This window comes from Lepeophtheirus salmonis, chromosome 2, assembly GCF_016086655.4.
Source record: "Lepeophtheirus salmonis chromosome 2, UVic_Lsal_1.4, whole genome shotgun sequence".
Classification (NCBI taxonomy): Eukaryota; Metazoa; Arthropoda; class Copepoda; order Siphonostomatoida; family Caligidae; genus Lepeophtheirus; species Lepeophtheirus salmonis.
The window spans coordinates 24027705-24047043 of NC_052132.2; the positions used below are offsets into that span (position 1 = coordinate 24027705).

Below are 19339 nucleotides of genomic sequence, written 5' to 3' on the forward strand. Positions count from 1 at the left end.
TCAGTTTTATACTATTTTCTAGATCACAATCTCATAAATTATAATTAATATTTACGAGTATGTAGTTATTGATTATTCTTGAATCGATATAAATTATCACAAACTTAAAATATATTTATTTCCATAGGTATAAGTAAACTAATTTATTTATTTTTTGAACTCATTAGTTTGTTCATTTAGTCCTAAAATTTTCATGTATTAATTTGGATTATGAAACCCTGAGATGTGACTTGATTACTTTAATGTGTAAGGAGCTAACATAAAATATTATCACTTCAACATTACTTAATTTAGGGTACTCAAAAAAATTGACTAGAAACCGGGAACCCCTACATTTATTATTCTTAAATCGTTTATGTTAAATTTTTCTATTATTTTGCTCAAATTAGTATAAATGTCTATTATAATAATTTTTAATATATGACAAATATTTTATGGAAATATTCTTATACTATTTTTATAATTTACATCACACTAGTATAACATAATCATGTATATTTGGATTTTAAAATCATTAATGAGCGATATCTTTTAATAATACTTATTGGACTTTTTCTTCTTTTGTTTCAGACCTATGATATATTCAAACTATATAACTATTTCAAATGACAATAATACTTAGGAGAGACCGAGACTAGTTGATACGCAGGTTAGTTGATATTCTGCAATTTTTCCAAGTTTCTAAGTGTTGTGCTTCATTACTCTCAAGGGATAACTGCCTATTAGTACTATGTTAGCAACGGTTCCTTGATGGTTGTGAGTATATACCATCTTAAGCTGTGACTAATTTGCTTAATTTATAATCTGTGAGTTATTATTTTCATATTTATTAGTTTTTTTTAAATACAAGCATCAGCTTGCATTATAAAATTTATGTTACAATTGATTTTTAATTTAAGAGTTAATCAGTTAAGTATACAGTGGGACTTTTAGAGATGTAAATATTGTCTAAATAGTCGCGAATGAAAACATAAAGCAAAGTTTATCTTGGTAACTTGCAGAATATAAGTACTCCTTCACCCTGTTTTGAAAATTTAAAGGTAATAGCGTGCAAGTAATACTAAAATGATATTTGTCCTTTGATTTTTTGTCTCTCAGAGTTACCATCATTTTGTAACATTTTCATATGTCTTTTTTATTATTCTCACTGTGACTTCGGCAATTTTTACATTCCTAGAGATATTATTATATAAAGTCGAAGATTGGCTTAAGTTGATATACACAAGTTGGGAGAAATGGGTACTTGTTTAGTCAATTGAAAAAACAAAAGTTAAAGAGAGCTGTTTCTATGAGAAGAACGATGGAAGAATATATCCGAATTGAAATTAATTGCTATAACCACAAAGTGGGGGTTAGGATTGGTCAATTTCATGGATTTTGGAAAACCTTGAACATTAACTGGATCAGAAGAAGCCGTACAAGAGGAGATTCAAGGAAAACATACTAATACTTAAAGAAACTTCAGACCTTTTTGAAGCGACACTTAAGCTTTGCTAATATTCTAAAATAATGTTTGAAGAGTAGTATAACACCATTTTACCGATTATCAAGATCCTAGTTCAGAATGAACAAGTTAAATACAATCCAAGACTGTCTACAAGGAATTAATACTAATCTGTCCTCAGTCTCAACCCTGCTGAATAGGTCAGGTCTTGGAAGAGACAAAAAGTAAGGGTACCTAAGATTATACAACACATAAGGACTTTTTTACCTGTAATTAAGCATGAGTTTTGTCCAACCAACTCCTTTCTTTAGAGTTATAAAGTCAATTAAAAACAAACAGATATGGTTTTTCATCGGAAGTAGAGTAATAAGGAGTTGGACGGATTAGATCTCCCTAGGACCGAAATCCATTTAAAAACCCTTTTACAAAATCAATTTATTTCATCTAATCAAAAATGGCTCCGTTACAGAATTGCCGCCTTATCAATTTATGTGAACCAATAAATAAAATAATCCAAACGAGGATGTCAATTGTAGAATCTACAGCGAGGCACTAGAAATGTCTATTTTCATTCTGTGCGAAGGTTTTACGATTATCCTTTAATAAGAATGTCTGAAGAAATAATAAAAGACAATCTAGATGTCGGGACCACAAAATAGATTCGTTAGTGACCACTGAGACAAAACTTTATAAAGCTCTTAACATAGTGACCATCGTCAGAAAATTACAAAAATAATTAATTTAGGCAAATGCAACATAAAACACATATTAATAAATTTAGAATGTATCCTCGTTAATGAAACCTTTGTTTTGGCAAATTTTTTGACAATGGTCGTTAATTGGGACTTTTAAATCTCGTTAAGACCTTTGAATTGTTATTACCTAACAGGTGTTACTGAACAGAAAAATGTGGTAAAATCAACTTTATTTAATTTTGTGTAGCTTTTCAATTAAATATTATTAAATTTTAGAAAGTAGGGGGGTGAAGGAAAAAAAAAATATTGATTGATTATTTTTTCATGCTTTTCTATTCAAATTTTTTATCTTAATGGATTTAATAATTATATTGCATTAACTTAATTTTTTTTTGTTAAATTCAAGTCTTTGACTTTAAAAAAAGAAAAGAAACGGAAGTTAAATTGATTTATTACATCATTGGGATAAGGTTATTAAAAAAAAATTACGGAAACAACTTCTGATCTTAAAGTTACAGTACAATTAACTCTGCTGTAAAATAGACACTTAGAATTGCATATTGTTGTGAGCTATACAGAAAGAGCAAGTCATTGAAATAATGTTTACTCATGGAAATATAACTTACTCACAAATATGGCATTGCCTGCGTGCATACATCAACAAAATGAACCCGAAATAAAAGTTATGTAAATATATAGGACATGCAATGATGAATATCAAGATAATGTTATACAAAATAGTATACATACAAAAAAATCCTACCTTGGGCGTAGTACATTTTAATAATTTATAATGAATATGGTTTATGTTTGTTCATGATCTATAAATTAAAAATTTCCTCTTTTTCTCATAGAGAGATTTTTATTATACATACGAATTCGGAGAAGATCACTTTCTTTCCGGAAAAAATGTTGTTTTTTATTAAATGAATCTGTATTTAAATATTAAATAAAGTGACATTTATGTATTCTTAAAACAAAATACAAAAAATTAAACTAATCTTACCCATATATTTATTGTAGATTATGATATTTTTCATTATTTTCATTGTTACTAATTGGGCAAAAGTAGTTGTTTTGAGCCAGCGGGTCCAGGTCTTTATAGTTACGTAACTCAATCCGATGTGCAGAAAAAATAGTTTAATAATATGTAATGAGCATGCCAATTTTTTGGTGTATTAGACATAATTAAATTGAAGATTTCCCGGGAACCTTAGGTGTAAAATCCCCCAAACAGCCTGGGAAATGGAATCCTTAGATATCAAGAGAGGAACTTTAACATGCAGAATGAAAGAGATAGTTTGCTGTCAATTTTAATATATATATTCATTTCATTATGCACTAATTGTGGGTTGTTTTTTCTTTTTTTTTTTGTGCTGAGAAAGATTGTTCAATGTTCATATTTTTTTAATATTTCCTCATCGTCTAGATTGTCAAGTTCATAGTAATATATGAAAAAGTAAAACTAAACCCATTATTTTTTATGGATTTTTTTTTTTTTAAATAAATCTTTATCTCCTACGCAACTAAAACAGTACGTACACCATTTCCAGCTTACCTTTTCCCCCTCATAACATCAAATTTGAATATTTTAGATTCTAGTTTGATGCTACTTTTTCAAATATAAAACTTAATGTACTAATACTTATTAATTAATGTATATATCCTATAACGATCATTCAATAAATGAAATACTTTTTACTACCATATTTTATTCCTATGGACTCATATTCGAATATTTTAATTAGAAAATATAATGCTACATTTTGTTAGAATATTTTATTTCTACATTAAATAATTATTATCAAACAGAACACGTTTTATACAGAATAATACACCTCCCATTCACCTTCCATCTCCCTTTTTCATAATCATCGTTGATATAAATAAATAATTAAAACGTATTAAAAATAGTATTTGAAACAGCTATAACTAGTTACGAAATTTGTTAGTAATGCTGAGATAATATTAAACATCCAGAAAAGTATTGGATTATTAACTCGTATGATGTTAGTAAAATTGGGAACAAACTTATTACCTATTATTTTCCATAAATTATAAATCTTAATTAAATTTCTCTTATAACAGTACTATCACCATATTTTGACAAGACCCGTAAACTATAAAGAGTTGGCGGAAAAAAAATGCAAAGTATAGGGAGCGGGGATCAAATTGTCTCCTACTTTAAACCTTGATAACTTGAAGACGACATTATCAAATAAAAAACCGGTTACCAAATAGGAAAGCTATTCTTGTCAGCTGACGATACGTAGTTCAATTAGCATCATGCCGTCATCATATGAGGAGATAAAGAGCTATAAGTGGAACGAGGAGCTTTCGAGGTCCGCCGTAGTCATGGCATTGGTTAATAATGGAGGTGAAATCTCCAATTCAACGATTGCTTCAACCTTAGGAGTGAATTTACGGACAGTTCAGCGTATCCGTAAGAAGCTACAGGACACCTAGGATGTTGATGCCACCATAAAGAGGGCACCCGAGGAAGAGGGCGCCGACAGGAAGGTCAGGGACACCAACTTTGTCGACAAGATGAAGAAGTTGTTTCAGGATAACCCTACCAGTTCCATGAAGGCCATGGCGAGGGATCTGGGCTGCCATGAGAAAACAATAAGGGACTGTGTATCTGAGGATTTAAGGTGCAGGAGCTACAAGATGCAGGTGGGCCAGATCTTGACCCAGAAGGCAAATGACAACAGGCTGATGAAGTCAACAAAATTGCTCAACAAGCTCAAGCACCCAAAGCAGTCCGGGATGCTGTGGTTTTTCTCTGATGAAAAGAATTTATGTCAAGATAAGAAGGTCAACAAGCAGAACAACAGGTGGATAGCCACCTGCACCAGCCATGTGAGGAAGGTAATGAAGACCAAGTTCCCTGCAATGTCATGGTGTTTGAGGTGGTCAGCAATGAAGGTCATGTTATGCCTCACCACATGTTTGAAACGGGTCTAAAGGTCCATAGAGAGGTCTACCTGGATGTTATGGAGAAGGTGGTTCTGCCCTGGATCCAAGGGGTGACCGGAGACAGGCCCTGGTTGTGGCAACAGGACTCAGCACCCTGCCATGTGTCCAAAATCTCCATGCAGTGGTTAACCGAGAACTGTTATGACGTCGTAACCAAGGATTTGTGGCCTCCTAACTCTCCCGACCTTAATCCTTTGGACTATTTTGTCTGGGGCTATGTCGAGAGACATACCAATAGACATCCCCATAGCACCAAGGCCAGCCTGATGGACTCCATCAAGGAGGTATTGGCAACATGGACAATGAGATGGTCAGAAGTGCTCGTCATAGTTTTGATTTTCAATAAAAAAGTTAAAAAATGTATATTTTGTGTTGTTTTTTGTAGAAAAATATTTTGGCGACAATTTGATCCCCGCTTCCTGTACTTCTGACTCACATAATTTATTATATATTTTCATGGAAAATAATCGAAATGCAGAATCTTTAAAAAAGGTTATGTAAGGATTTAAATTATGTATTAATTGTATCATTTAAATGAAATATTTATTGGTAGGAGCTTAAAAAACGACGGGTTATGGATATGCTTCACACTAAAATTACGAAAAAATAACAGTTTATTGGGTGCAACTTATTAAAAAAGAAATACTTTACAAAATCATTTTTTGTATTTGTAGATTCTGAGTCATATTTTTAAATTGACCACCAAATAATTTTATATGTTAGTCTTAATATATATTAATAAAATAAAGTGTTTCCTTCTATCTGTTTGGATATATGTCACAGGGTGCACTGTATATAGTGATCCATGATATGTATAATAAACATATTTTTATTTAAGAAATAACAATGTTGTTATATTAATGAACGAGTACTTTTCTCATTGAGTGTTTTAGCACATTTACTTTTAATTGGATATTTTACCAACATAATACTTCATTAACTATTGGTAATTGTTATGTCTGATGCTAAGAGAATCAGTGAGCAAATATAATGTTTTTTAAACATTATATTATATACCTTTAAACTCGTAATCTGAAATATTAGTTCAAAGAAATATTAAAGTATAACGTTTATTTATATTTTTACTAAATGTACTCTCACTTTTTGGACAGTTATCGAATATAGTCTTAATAAATTTTTATAAAAAAAGAAATCATGTTTTATACAAAATAAGACATATCCAACTCTGCTTTCATCTCCTTGCTTATATTCGTCGTTGGACAAGAATATAACTTGAACCAAAGAAATATTACTTGAAACCTCAATAATTAATTACAGAATAAGTTAAATACCCATTAGTGAACATCCTTGTTAGAATGTGGTTGGTAAATTGATTAAAAAATAAAACATCTTATTGCATGTTTTAAAAAAAATCAATCATAATAATTACGTCATTACAATACTTAATTACTTGCATATCAATACCAAAAGTACTAAAACTAGTATATAATACTTTGAGAAAAAATAAAGACTTGTATATAAATAATATTAACAACAAGAGCTTGGTATTTCTTAAAGAAAAAACATTAAATTATTATATTAATAAAAAAAATTATATTAATTTACTTTATGCTGGTTTTAGGAATCGAATTATTACCTGGCAGTTTTTGATGATGTTGCGTTCATTGCATAAAATAATAGCTACAATTTTATAAATATGCAACTATCGTTATATATCTTAGTGTTCACATTGAATAAAATAAGCATCCAAGAAATTGAAAGGAAAAACAATGAACCTTTTTTGATCAATGAGTTTATTTAATTAACTTAATCTCGATTAAATCCTTAACAATGTATTATCCAGATAAATCAAGAATGGCATATAATCAGATGTAATATTTCAAAACATACTGAAAAGTATTGGCAATAGAATGTAGATACAAGGAAATAAGAAGCATTAAAGTAAATCTAGGGGTAAGGAAAGTCCTAGTTCACTAATAGAGGGTTACTAAATCAGAAGCTAATGTAGTGCCATTCCCCCTCAAAATTGGGAATTTAAGTAGGGATATGATAGATTAAATAAGAGCATAGAAGATTAAGCCAAAAATATAAAACACACAAGATACGGCAATCATATTTCAATTACCGGGGAAAATAAACACCCCAGGGAAGTAACGGATTGTAAACATTTATTATAATAACAAACTCGAGAGTAAGTTTTATATGTAGAAATTTACATATTTTTGAAGGTTGTCAAAATAGTTATAAATTTTTTAATAATTTTATTTTTAAAGTGACATATATTAAATCTATATATGTAGGAATGTTGGTTTGTTAAAAAACTGCACTATTTATTTGTCTTTCGTCTTATTTGGTACGTCATGGCTTTTACATCCCAAATTATTTTTCAGAAATAAATGAAGAAATAAACTATATTATTCTTATATTTTGTCATTAAGAGAACAGGAATCCAATTTTTATATATAGTTTTTTTTAATATAGAAAGGAGTTTTGCCTATAATTAATGAATTTAAATTACGCGCATTTACATCTTTTTCTTCTATTTTCAAATATGCATTAGCCTTGGTTTTTAAAGTATTAATAGAATACGTTTTTTTATTGCGTTTGGGTTACATCAAGAGTTTCTAGAACGTGTCTTATCTTATTTTGTTCGAAGCTGTGTTCTTTAGATATTTTGGAGATCTGACAAAAGATTAAACACCAAAATCCTCATGGTTTCTTATTGTACTTCGGTCACATTAAGGTGCATGGCAAGTCTCATCATGTTAATGTGGGATCAATATTGATTTTGGCCTCAAGGATACTGATAAAATTAGTATTTTGCTTCCTTTTTTATGCAATAATTCCTTAAATAATTTCAGTTCCTAATCCTTTATTTTTGGCATATTGCATATACCGAACAGAGCAGATAATCAATCTAACAATCTTTATATAATATTTTTTACCCAAATGTGTGTCAGAGAAGTTTTTAGTTTTTATTCTTGCTCTTCACTCATTTTTCGGCAATTTGCAATCAAAATTTCGAAAATGAAGTTTTTTTGTAAGTAAATATAAAAAAAAAAACATATTCTTTTTATATTTTGATTACCAAATATGAAAAAGTATAACTGGACAAATTAGTCAACGCCGTCTTTTCTTTATTTCAAACTTTAATTTTAATATTCTTCCCTTGGTAACATATTTAAGCATATATTACTAACTTAACTAATAACAGCCTTCATTCATCAATTTATAAACTATTCATTAGTGAGGTTTTGAATGAAAAAGTAAGTTATTTTTACGAAACATTATATGGCAGTGAATTGTTATTTACATTATCTGAGTAGATTAATTTAAAAAAAATAACTCAACTCTTACTGGATCTATTTTGTTCAATGATAAAATATGATACGGATATTGATTATACATGCATTTTTTTAGAATAAGGGATACAAATTCAACATTGGAACCACATTTCCAAACTATTACTAATATTATATTCTTTTTTAAAAGTTAAAAATGTACATTTTATGTTATACTCATAGGTCCTTTCAGAAATGCAATTTGCCTACTCTTAAAAGTGTTTCATCTTTCTTCTCTTCTAAAAAGTCAACACAAGGAATATTTTTCTTTACCCTTGCCTAGAACTTTTGTCTATATTTTGAAAACGTGGGACTGAACTTGATCGCATAATCAAGCAATCAATAATTTTTGGATTCAATAACTAAGTCTTTTTCACTCAACTTGTACTCAATAACAGTTTTTTACTGAATACAAGAAAAACTTCAACACAATGAACCATTTATTATAATTACGAACTTGAAATGAGACCAAAAGAAGACTCCATAAAAATATTATAAGACTTAGACTAGTTAGCAAATACTTGAAACTCACTTTGCAATGTAATAACTTTTTCCACATTTTACTAGAGCTGTTATTTGAAAAAATGTAATTAGTTTTTCCCATCACATCATTTGTGAAAAACGCAAATACATTTTAAACTTTTTAAAATAAAAAGGCTTAGACAATATTTGAGTAAAGAAAATAAAGTGAAAAATATACATAATAGTTGAGTTACTTTCTTTAAATAGGGTATATATCTTATATTTGTATGGGGATCCAAATTATATGACAAATACTGTAATTATAAAATGATCCTTTTTTTAAAATAATTTCGTCAAAAAATTAAAAATATCCTTATTTCTTTTTCATATTTGAAATAACTTAATTGTTAAATGAATCATTGGTGATTTATTTTTAAAAACAAAAAAGGACTTTAAATGTCTAGTTCATTAGCAAAATTGAATGATTTACACATTTTGAAGCAAACAAAAAACCCATAAGAGTTGCTAGTAAAAAAACAAAATGTACATTAATTTAGGGGAAAATTCTATAATAAAATTTGAAAGATTGTTTGGTCATCAAAATTTAACATTTTGTAACAAACCATCTATTTTTAAAAAAAATTTCTGAATTTTCCCAGAAATTAATTTTTTATTTTCACTTGTTTCAATAGAAAAAAATTAAGGATCAAACCAAAAGACGTTGAACCTTCTCATCTAAAAAAAAAAAAAAAAAAAAATTGCAAATGTTTTTAACATGTAATAGAAAATAATTTTAGAATCATATGAAACTTCATTCGAAATGAAAAAAAACAGTTTCTTTTTTATCAGAACAGTAGTTATTTTCATTATTTCAGTAATTCATTTCCCCCCAAAAAAAAGGTATCTCTATATTAAAGGTAGCTGAGGTATGGTCATAATTAAGTAATATATATTTAGTCTTGTTCCAGCTTTCTCTTCGCGCTCTCCAAAGATCTCATTCCTAACTATAACAGGTTAGACAATTAACTTTTTCATTCCCTTTTCAGTACTAATATTTTACTTTATGCATCCGTATATCTACCAAAAATGGATATTCATTTCTCTATGAGCCTATGTAGATCCGTATTGGCACATTATCAGCAATGATCAACACGTTCTTTCTTTCATACTTTTGTAATAACTGTTACTTTTTTTTGTAAATATTTTCCTTTAGAAATACATACATAATAAATTTTTCATCCTTTATTGTTACTTTATCAAATATTTATCATACTTCATGCATTTGCAGCTGCTCCCATAATAAATATAGATATTTTTTTACACAATCGAACATTTCATATAGGAAATATAAATACAAATGTATAACATATTTGTTAAGAAAGAAGAAGAGTCAGTAAAAAGCTCCCTTTATTTTGCTTATTTTTTTATTTTATTTTTGTTTCGTGAAGCCCTGTATTAACAATTTCCTTTCTATTCTTCATGCTACATATATATTTATATATATTAGGTCGGTTTGTTTTTAAAATTTTTTCGATCTTTGATTACGGTTTGTGGGCTGAATTTATTGTCATATGGTAAGGAAAATCCTTTTTGAATTATTCAAATATATACACAAAAAAGCCCTTAACATATTCTTTTTTTTTCTTACATAGGATACATTTAGAGAAAATAACGAATGTAGTTTTAGATAATCCACCTATAATGCCCATTTTTATTTTACATTTCTTGAAGGAAAAGATCAAAATATATGTTCAAAATGTAATTTTTTTATTTTTTATTTTTGTTCTAAAGAATTATTTTAGGAAAAACTTTTAAAATTTATTTTATAGATTAGAAAAATGTAAATCAAAAATATTTTGTTCAAAGTAAATAATGAAGATATTTTTAATCATTATTGTCCCAATAAAAAACCTATGTCTGTTTTCAAAATATTAAAAAAAGTTTTGTTATAAGGTTACCCTTTGGGAAAAAAAAGAGTGAAACACGTCAGGAAGTTTTGGAGAGTCCACCTATAATATGCATTTTTTTCTACATTTATAGAAAGGAAAGCTCACATATATGTTCGAAAATTATCCAAGAATATTTTCATTTTATGTTATAAAGGATTACTTTAAAGAATTATATTTTTTATAGGTTAGAAAAATTTATTATGTAAAGTAAAGAAATAAAGTTTTATTTATATATTTATTGACTCCATAAATATTTTTTGCCTTTCTTTAAAACTTGTGTGGCCTAAAGATGAAATATTAGAGTAATAAAACTTTGCATAGGTCATTTTCTTACAACATGGATTACGTTCTGCTTTAGCCGTAATACAAATTTCATAAAAGATGAATAAATAAACCCCCCTAAAATGTAAATATAATATAGAACATACTAGAACAAATATATACAAAACATATATATATATTTCTATATATTTTGTTATAATAAAAAAAATAAAGAGGGAGAAGAGAACCCAATCTTTTTATTGAACCCATTTTTTTTTTTTACTTCTTCGCCTATGTACTTTAATATTGAAAGAAGCAAGAGAAATATGATAATAATATTTGTATGTATATTTCATTAGAGTGTCTCGTACTGAAGGTCAAGTTTCTATAAAGAAACAATATTATCTTTACGCTGGAAGATATTAAGACAATAGTATTTGTAAAACTTTGGATATTTTATGTCATTTTTGGAAGGTATTAAAATCATTTTAAAGTCAGAAAAAAAGATTTAATTTTGAGCAAAATTTAATAAAAAACTGATACATTATATTTAAAAGGCCGTATGGTGGTCAAATTAAGTCTACAAAATTAAATAAAAGTATTAAATTATAGTAAATATTCTTTATTATCTCAAATCATCCCAAGAATTTAGGGTTGAATTCAAAGGTCCAACTCGTTAGGATTTATTCCGAAATATTGAAATATAGACGTTACATTAGGGATGTTTTCTCATAAAATGTTAAAATTTGGAGTTTTTGTTAATGTAAGAATATTTTATTACTTTTGTATTTTTGAATTTAAAGCGTTAAGAGTGTACAATTAGTTCAGTTGTTCTCAACTCATTCAGAACTCGTTCTTATTTTGTCTATTTAAAGTTCAGATAAACAATATAATAGAAGGAGCTATGGAACTAGCTCGAACTGGCATTTTCCTATAGCTTTAATAATGAAACTTGAACCCCGGAATTTTCGTCAACGATACAAAGGCTTAAAATCCATGAAGAAAATGATTTTATACACTTATTAGCAGATATTACTGAAGGTGAAGAAGAATATGCAATATAACTGATTCAAGATGATCGTCAAATTATATTAATATTTTGTTAACTATTATTATATCCTTGGGATTTCAGTGTTGATTTTTGGAATTTTTAGGAGGGCATGTAGGGATGTTATAAAATTCTGAGTGGTCTCCATGGTTTCATAGCTCCTTAATATGGTACATAAAATCCGTCCAGTTCAGTCCAGATCCGTCTTGTCCCTGTTATCGGTTTTTGAAAAAGTTCCAAATTTTCATTCGTCCTCTACCCTTTTATTAAAAAATATTGAAAAATATCAGTTTGAGTTAGTTAAGAAGAACTGTTATTATCTTTAAAGAACGGGCTTTTTTTCCATTATTACTAATTTAGCACTAATCAAAGTCTAAATAGGATTATAAGAATGATTGATTAATGATGATGTCACACTCAAATTACTATGAGGACGCCATTTATAAAATATTGTTCTATATAACAGATTATGTGTCCAACTTGGAAGTGTCTTTAAAACTTAGAATAAGACCCAATGAAATACCGAAATTTTGGAACCAATTCAACCCTACATAAATTTAAACACAAAGTCTATAACTGACTGAAATAAGAATATATATTGGGAAATATTGGATTGTTGGTGTTTATTATGAAATTGTGACAAATTGTGTATAGTTAAAATAGTTTACCACTTATCTAAATCATTTTGATTTTTTATTAATATATGTTTAATTAATTTTTTATTAATTAAATTTAAAATAAATTAAAGATTTCTTTCATTTTAGGTAATAATACATTCTTAACTATTAAAAAAGTTTAATTTAGCTTTTTTTAATATTACCTATATGGTTGAACTTCTAGACTAAAGACATAAATTAAAATAACAACTTCTTGGTCACAGAAAATTCAGTTGTCTTGACAAAAAACGGTTTTTTTAACCAATATTTTATTTTGATAATTTAATTAATGAGATAATTTAATAAATATAGCATAATTGCATTAATGAAGGATTATTTGTCACTAAAATTTAAATTTTCACTAACAATGTACCTATAGTTTTGTGCTATCAGATATTTGTACTATAAGTAAGATTTACTAATCGTTAGTACGTTTTTGTATTATTTTATATCAACCTCTATTAAATAAGTAATTTACGTTAATGATATTCGCTCTATTCAAAATTAAGAACAAGAAAATTCTATTCTTTAAATGACTGTTTGCTTACCTTTTTAGGTTAATGCATTTTATTGGTATCACTAACTTATAGTTTTAAATAAAACAATAACTGTTGGGGACTGTCTAAAAAAAAAAAAAACTTATTTTCCGGATTAATTTTTTTTTTTTTGTCATAATGAAGTCGATTTTTCATTTTTTTCCTGTCTGTTGAGTTTAATTTAAAAAATCAATTTTCACTTGTTAACGATATACTCGTATATATTGAAATACTGTAATATTAATATTAGAATGAAGTATTTATGTATAAATAATATAGGGACTGCAGAGCCCGAGAGAAGGTTATGAGATTGTACAATGAATGAACTTATTCGAATCTACATAAAATACTGATTAGTGATCTACAATAGAAATATTGTGTCATCTTTGTGTACAAAAATAAATTAAAAGCTAATCATTCAACAATTTTTATAACATTTAACAATCTATTGGTCAAAAATATACTTTACTATAACTCTTTGCACTTAAGGGACATCACTGTCCCATAATGTATAATACTGTTCAATTAGTTACTGCACTTGTTTTTTAAACAATATTTTATATTGCTAAAATATTAACTATATTTTATAACGATTCATCAAAACTGAGTTTTGAATATTTAATAAGCTACAGAATATCATCATTTTTCACAATTAAATAAAAAAAAACACCTTATAACGATTTGTTAATAATATATGTTTGTTTATATATTGATACATTTATTTTTAAAATAATGTTTATAAATAGTTCATGTTTGAATTCTATAGGACAATAGTTATACCTCTGCCTGTATTTTTTTTTTTTAATCACTGAATCACTGATATATTATAACTTTTCTTCTGCGTAATATGCTTTGTAGTACTGAGGATATTGAAATACATTCATTTAAATAAAATATATTTTACGGAGAACAAAGACAGTAAACCATATTTTTGAATACAAAAATGCAAAATATCAAATATGCATCATGAAATATAATATTACATAAGATGACAAAATAAATAATAAAATATTCCAGATTCTAGCCCTCCATATTCTGTCAAAGTTGTTGTGGATCAGCGATATAATAATACATCATATTAATATATTCACTGAAGCAACATAATCCTTGCCTTAAAAGCGTGTTGGCCTAATTTATTCTATGTGCTATTCTGATCAGAATAAACATTATGTTTTTTGTTTTAATTTTTTAACTATATTTTTGTTTTCTAAAAATAATAATGATGGACGAGAAACTTTAATTATCCTACAATTGCATCTGTCATTTAGTTTTTATTAAAAAAGATTGAAGAAATGCATTCATTGAATGTCTATACTACAAGAAAATATTTGGATATATGTTAAAATCTTTTTTTCATGAAATATATGGTTGTCATATCATATGATTGGCCATTTTTGTACCATGCAATTTAATTTGATTCACAATGGGTATTAAAAGATATTAAATACAATATAAGAAACGGCATATTACAAAAACAACATTTAACGTTCAACAAAATTAACGTGATCACACAGATAATTTGAAGAATATGTTTGGGAAAGGAGCAATATATCTGTTATAAAGTTTTGTTAAATTAGCGGTGGGGTAGGAATTTTTCCCATGTCGATCCTCAATTATACTCTGAATCTAAGAACTTAAACATATAAATCCACTAAAAATCCTCAGTTGTAATTTATTCTCCTCCGCACAAGTGATTACTTTATTCTAATTGACCTCTCTTTAAGAATAAGGTAATATTATTAACAAGTTTGGAAAACAGAAGACATCTATTCATCTAGGAATAAATAAAACCTGTAATTTCTTCCATTTTCAAAATCAGCAAATGTTCTATAATTTTTTTTTTAAATTCGTTGCTTTTCCCAAAAAATTAATATATTAGAAAAAAGTTCAAAAATCGATATGTATTGTCAAAAAATTAAGTTTTTTAGAAAGAAAAAAATTCACTGCTCTTCTCAAAAAATTACATTTTCGGGAATTTTTTTTCAAAAATCTTTAAACAGCATTCAAAGATTATATTTTTTGAAGAAAAATTTATAAATTCATTAGCTGTTTACAGAAAATTAAATCAAATTTCAAATATTTTTTGGAAAAAATATTTCAAATATTACATTTTCTAGTAAAAAACAAAAAAAAATCAATTTTTTTAGCCTTGTATTCCAGTAAAGATTTGATTTTAAGAAAAAGACCCTATCCGCAGGATTCGCAAAATTGATCACTTATCTAGAGTAAACTCCATTAGATTTCACTGGATATTCAAAGATATATATTACAGCTAAAATCAAAAACATCTTAGGAAAAAAACCATTGCAAATGATGATTTTTTATAAGGACATTGATTACTGAACATGGGATCAAAGATAACCCCAACATACACTGTAAATCAACTAGTACATATTGATTGTACAAGTTACAAGTAAAAAATGGATAATGTGTAATTTACAGACCTTGTGGTTAGTTAAATACAATGATTAAAATTACATTAAACAGATTGATGGTGTAAATTTGGACTCCTCTGACGAAAATGAATAATTGATGGGTATTACGTTGTACATCACATATAAAACTTAAGTGCACATCGTTACATTTTGCGTAAATAAATAATTAACTTTTATAGATGAAAATGAATTATTAGAATAATTAATAATAGCTAATTTTAACTGCTGGTATCATATTTAAATATAATATTAGTTGACGTAAAATTGCAATATATATTTACATATATACATAATGGATATATAGTCAAAAAAAATTTGGATGTATAATAAACAGGACTAATGCTTTAAAAGCATTAACGTAATATGCATGTCTATGAAGTGATAAATGAAAACCATGGGAAAATGCATTATTTGTTGACAAATATATTAACAATGAATAAACAAAAAGGATAAATCATTTTCATCTTAATGACACAATTCATTGGATAGTATGAAACTGTTTTTTTTTTCACCATATAATATATGGTCGAAATAATATTCGAGCCATCCTAGTACAAAAATAGCTAGCTTTTAAGTTTTTTGTCTTATTTAAATATCATTAATTTTTTTTCAATTAATAGAGAGATAAGAAAATTGAGCACCAATGTAGCTTAAAGAAGTTTATAAATATTAGTAAGACAGTAATATTGTAAAAAATTATCAAAAAAATTTAGTTAGTCGTAAATTGAAGACGTAAAACTGTATCGATGTCGGCTCTTCTTATCATTACGTAGCAGAATTCGCCAAGCGTCGCAGTAAACGACCAGATACCTTATTTTAGAAAAAAAAAAGGTTACACGTTACTTGAATTAGAATTCGGCACTTATGTAGTAAAAAGTTACTAATCGCTTATTTATAAGTGTTTTTGGAAATTCGAAATTTTAAAAATTAAATAAACGCGAATAATGCTTCACTTAAAGATAAAGATAGTCAATTAACAGGAAGCCTTGCTCTTGTGACTCATAGAGAGATGGCGAACTTGAAACTTATAATGGGCATAAGACAGGATATTATCCGCATTCATGGTTTTTCATTAACATCAATAAAAGTAAATATATCCCAAAAATAAAAGTTTGCAAGATATTTGAGATTTGTTGCTTAAAAAATAATATTTATATATTTTTAAGCTATCAAATTTAATATATAGAATATGGAATGTTTCTCTTTATAAAGCACACAAAAATAACTTTTGGGTTTAGAAAGGCCATTTTTATTTTTTTTGAGGTAAACATTTAAAGAACAAATTATTTAAATAAAACAAATGTTAGGTACTTTTTATTATGCATCCAAGAGTTAAAACTTGTACAAAATCATAACTTATACACGACATTTTTAAATTTATGTATACTTTTGTATATTTGAATACATATAATAAAAAGTTTAATATAAAAAAAACATGAATATTTCCATTGCCAAGAAATTACTCAGATTATACTCAAATTTTTTTAGTATTTGCCTTTATTACCAACTTTAAATATTGAAGTGAATTATTGCCGTATACATTCATTGCCAAGAAAAATATGGGATAAAAAATTGGTATTTAGTAGTAGGTAATAAGGATTCTCATTTTCCGGGACATAACAGGATACCATTAGTTAATATTAATACTGTGAAATGCTAGTATTTACTTTTGTACATAAACAAAAAAAATTAATGGAACATTTATTGTCACTAATGCTGATATACATGATATGTAAGGATGTTAAAATTATCTAAATCTTCGTGAGTGTAAATTAAAAAAAACATATTTGACAACTTTGAGAGACGACATATCCACTGACAATGATGACTTTAAGAAATAAAGTGCTCCTTCTTCGTTAATACGTTTGAATTGTCCAAATAGGGAGAAATAATTTTTTTACAAACATTACATCAGTCAAAAATCATAACAGTTTTTAATCCAAAACAGAAAACTTATAATGTCCAAATAATAATTATAAAAATATGAAAACAAATAATTCAATTTGAGAATTTGAAATATTTTAAGTTTAATTACAATAATGAAGGAGGAAAAGAAAAAAGAAAAAACCAGTAGATAACTAATCAGATCAAGAATTGAGGTTCTCGAGCAAGTTCTGACAAGTAAACGTTAGTTAACACTCTATATTAGTATATTCATATTGTGTAGTACTAATATTACTTATTAGTTCTTAGTATTTCCCTTCGATGGAGAGGGAAGCGATAATTAATATCGCTTCTGAGACGTCATCTCAAAGCCAAGAAGGGAGTTCCTGGTTCTTGTGCTACACAGCGTATATTTAATTATATCTTGTACTTTGGAGATTAGCCACTCAATTTTCCACCTATCCTTATACCGTGATGATCCAATCCGAGGGACTCAATCTTACTTGAAAGTTTCTCCAGACTTCTTCCTCCACCATCCTAAGGCTCGGGGTAATTTTATACATTAGTAGAATAAATGAAAAGAGGTCTCCAATTCTTTTTGGCAAAAATAACAAAATTTCTCCTTAGAATCTTACCCGGCACTTATTTGTAAAAATACAGGACGTCCTTAGTCTGTACCTCAGCCGTTTTTGACGTATGCCAGGGAATAGGTACTTCAAAATGACGCTTCGATCTGCATGATCCTTGCCATCGCTAATACCAAGCCGCTCAAACCTTCGCCTTCTGATTGATGAAGGGTTCTTCTCTACACGACCAATAGTAACTGTCAAAGCTTGCATTATCATTTTGTTAGGAATGACTTCTAAGGCAATGAATTGGGTGATTGGAGGACTTAGATAATTACTTTTGTAATCTCCTCTAGAGAACATCCACCGTGTTCTATAGGATAGAAGGAAGTTATTCAGTATGCAGATCCCGTCTGATATATATTGGCCTGCAGAAGTAATCCCTGCAGTACTAAGGAACTCACTCCTACTGTTCAGTCGAGGATTATAATCAAATGGTTTGTTTGAACATAGTAAAAAGAGGACATTCTCAATGATAGAGCTCCATACTGAGCACATCTTCTTCCAATGATGACCCAATCTTTTCACCACTCCCAAACATTTCAGATGGACCCAAACAGACCCATTCAGCAAATTTAAAACCAATCCGTTTATTTTGTACTCTTAAGAAGATAAAAACAATATTGAACTAGTCTCTCACACTCATTTTTTCTCTGATTTTGTAATTATGATTAATTGTACGGAGTTTGGTTTTTTAGAGCCATTGCCTCCCATATTTAAAATTATTAATCTTCGTCTGTCTCGCAATAGAAAAATTGATGTATTCAATGATAAAATATCTAACTTTTTATGAAAATGGCCCTTATATAATTGTTAAATACATTGAATATGAATTGTTAATACTTACTACTCAAGGGAATATATATCACTCACTTTTTTCTTCATTTAAGACTTATTCAAAGTCAAATTTAATTAATCAATTATATAATTTTAATGATGCTTATACTATGAAATAATTAAATGCAGTATTTCCCCCAGAAATATGAATATTTTCAGTTGTGTAAAACTACGAAAATTCCGGGAAAGCGGATACCGGCAGAGGTATAAGTACATATGAGCTTT

General features: G+C 27.7%; 1 protein-coding gene across 1 annotated transcript in view; it reads left to right on the forward strand.

Moving 5' to 3' along the window:
* Positions 1-19339, forward strand: part of LOC121113573 (uncharacterized) — a 69108-nt gene that overhangs the window by 33910 nt on the left and 15859 nt on the right. Inside the window, exon 2 of the mRNA XM_040707378.2 lies at positions 571-649. The gene's annotated coding sequence lies outside the window, so the exon portion shown is untranslated. The remainder of the gene's footprint in view (positions 1-570; positions 650-19339) is intronic.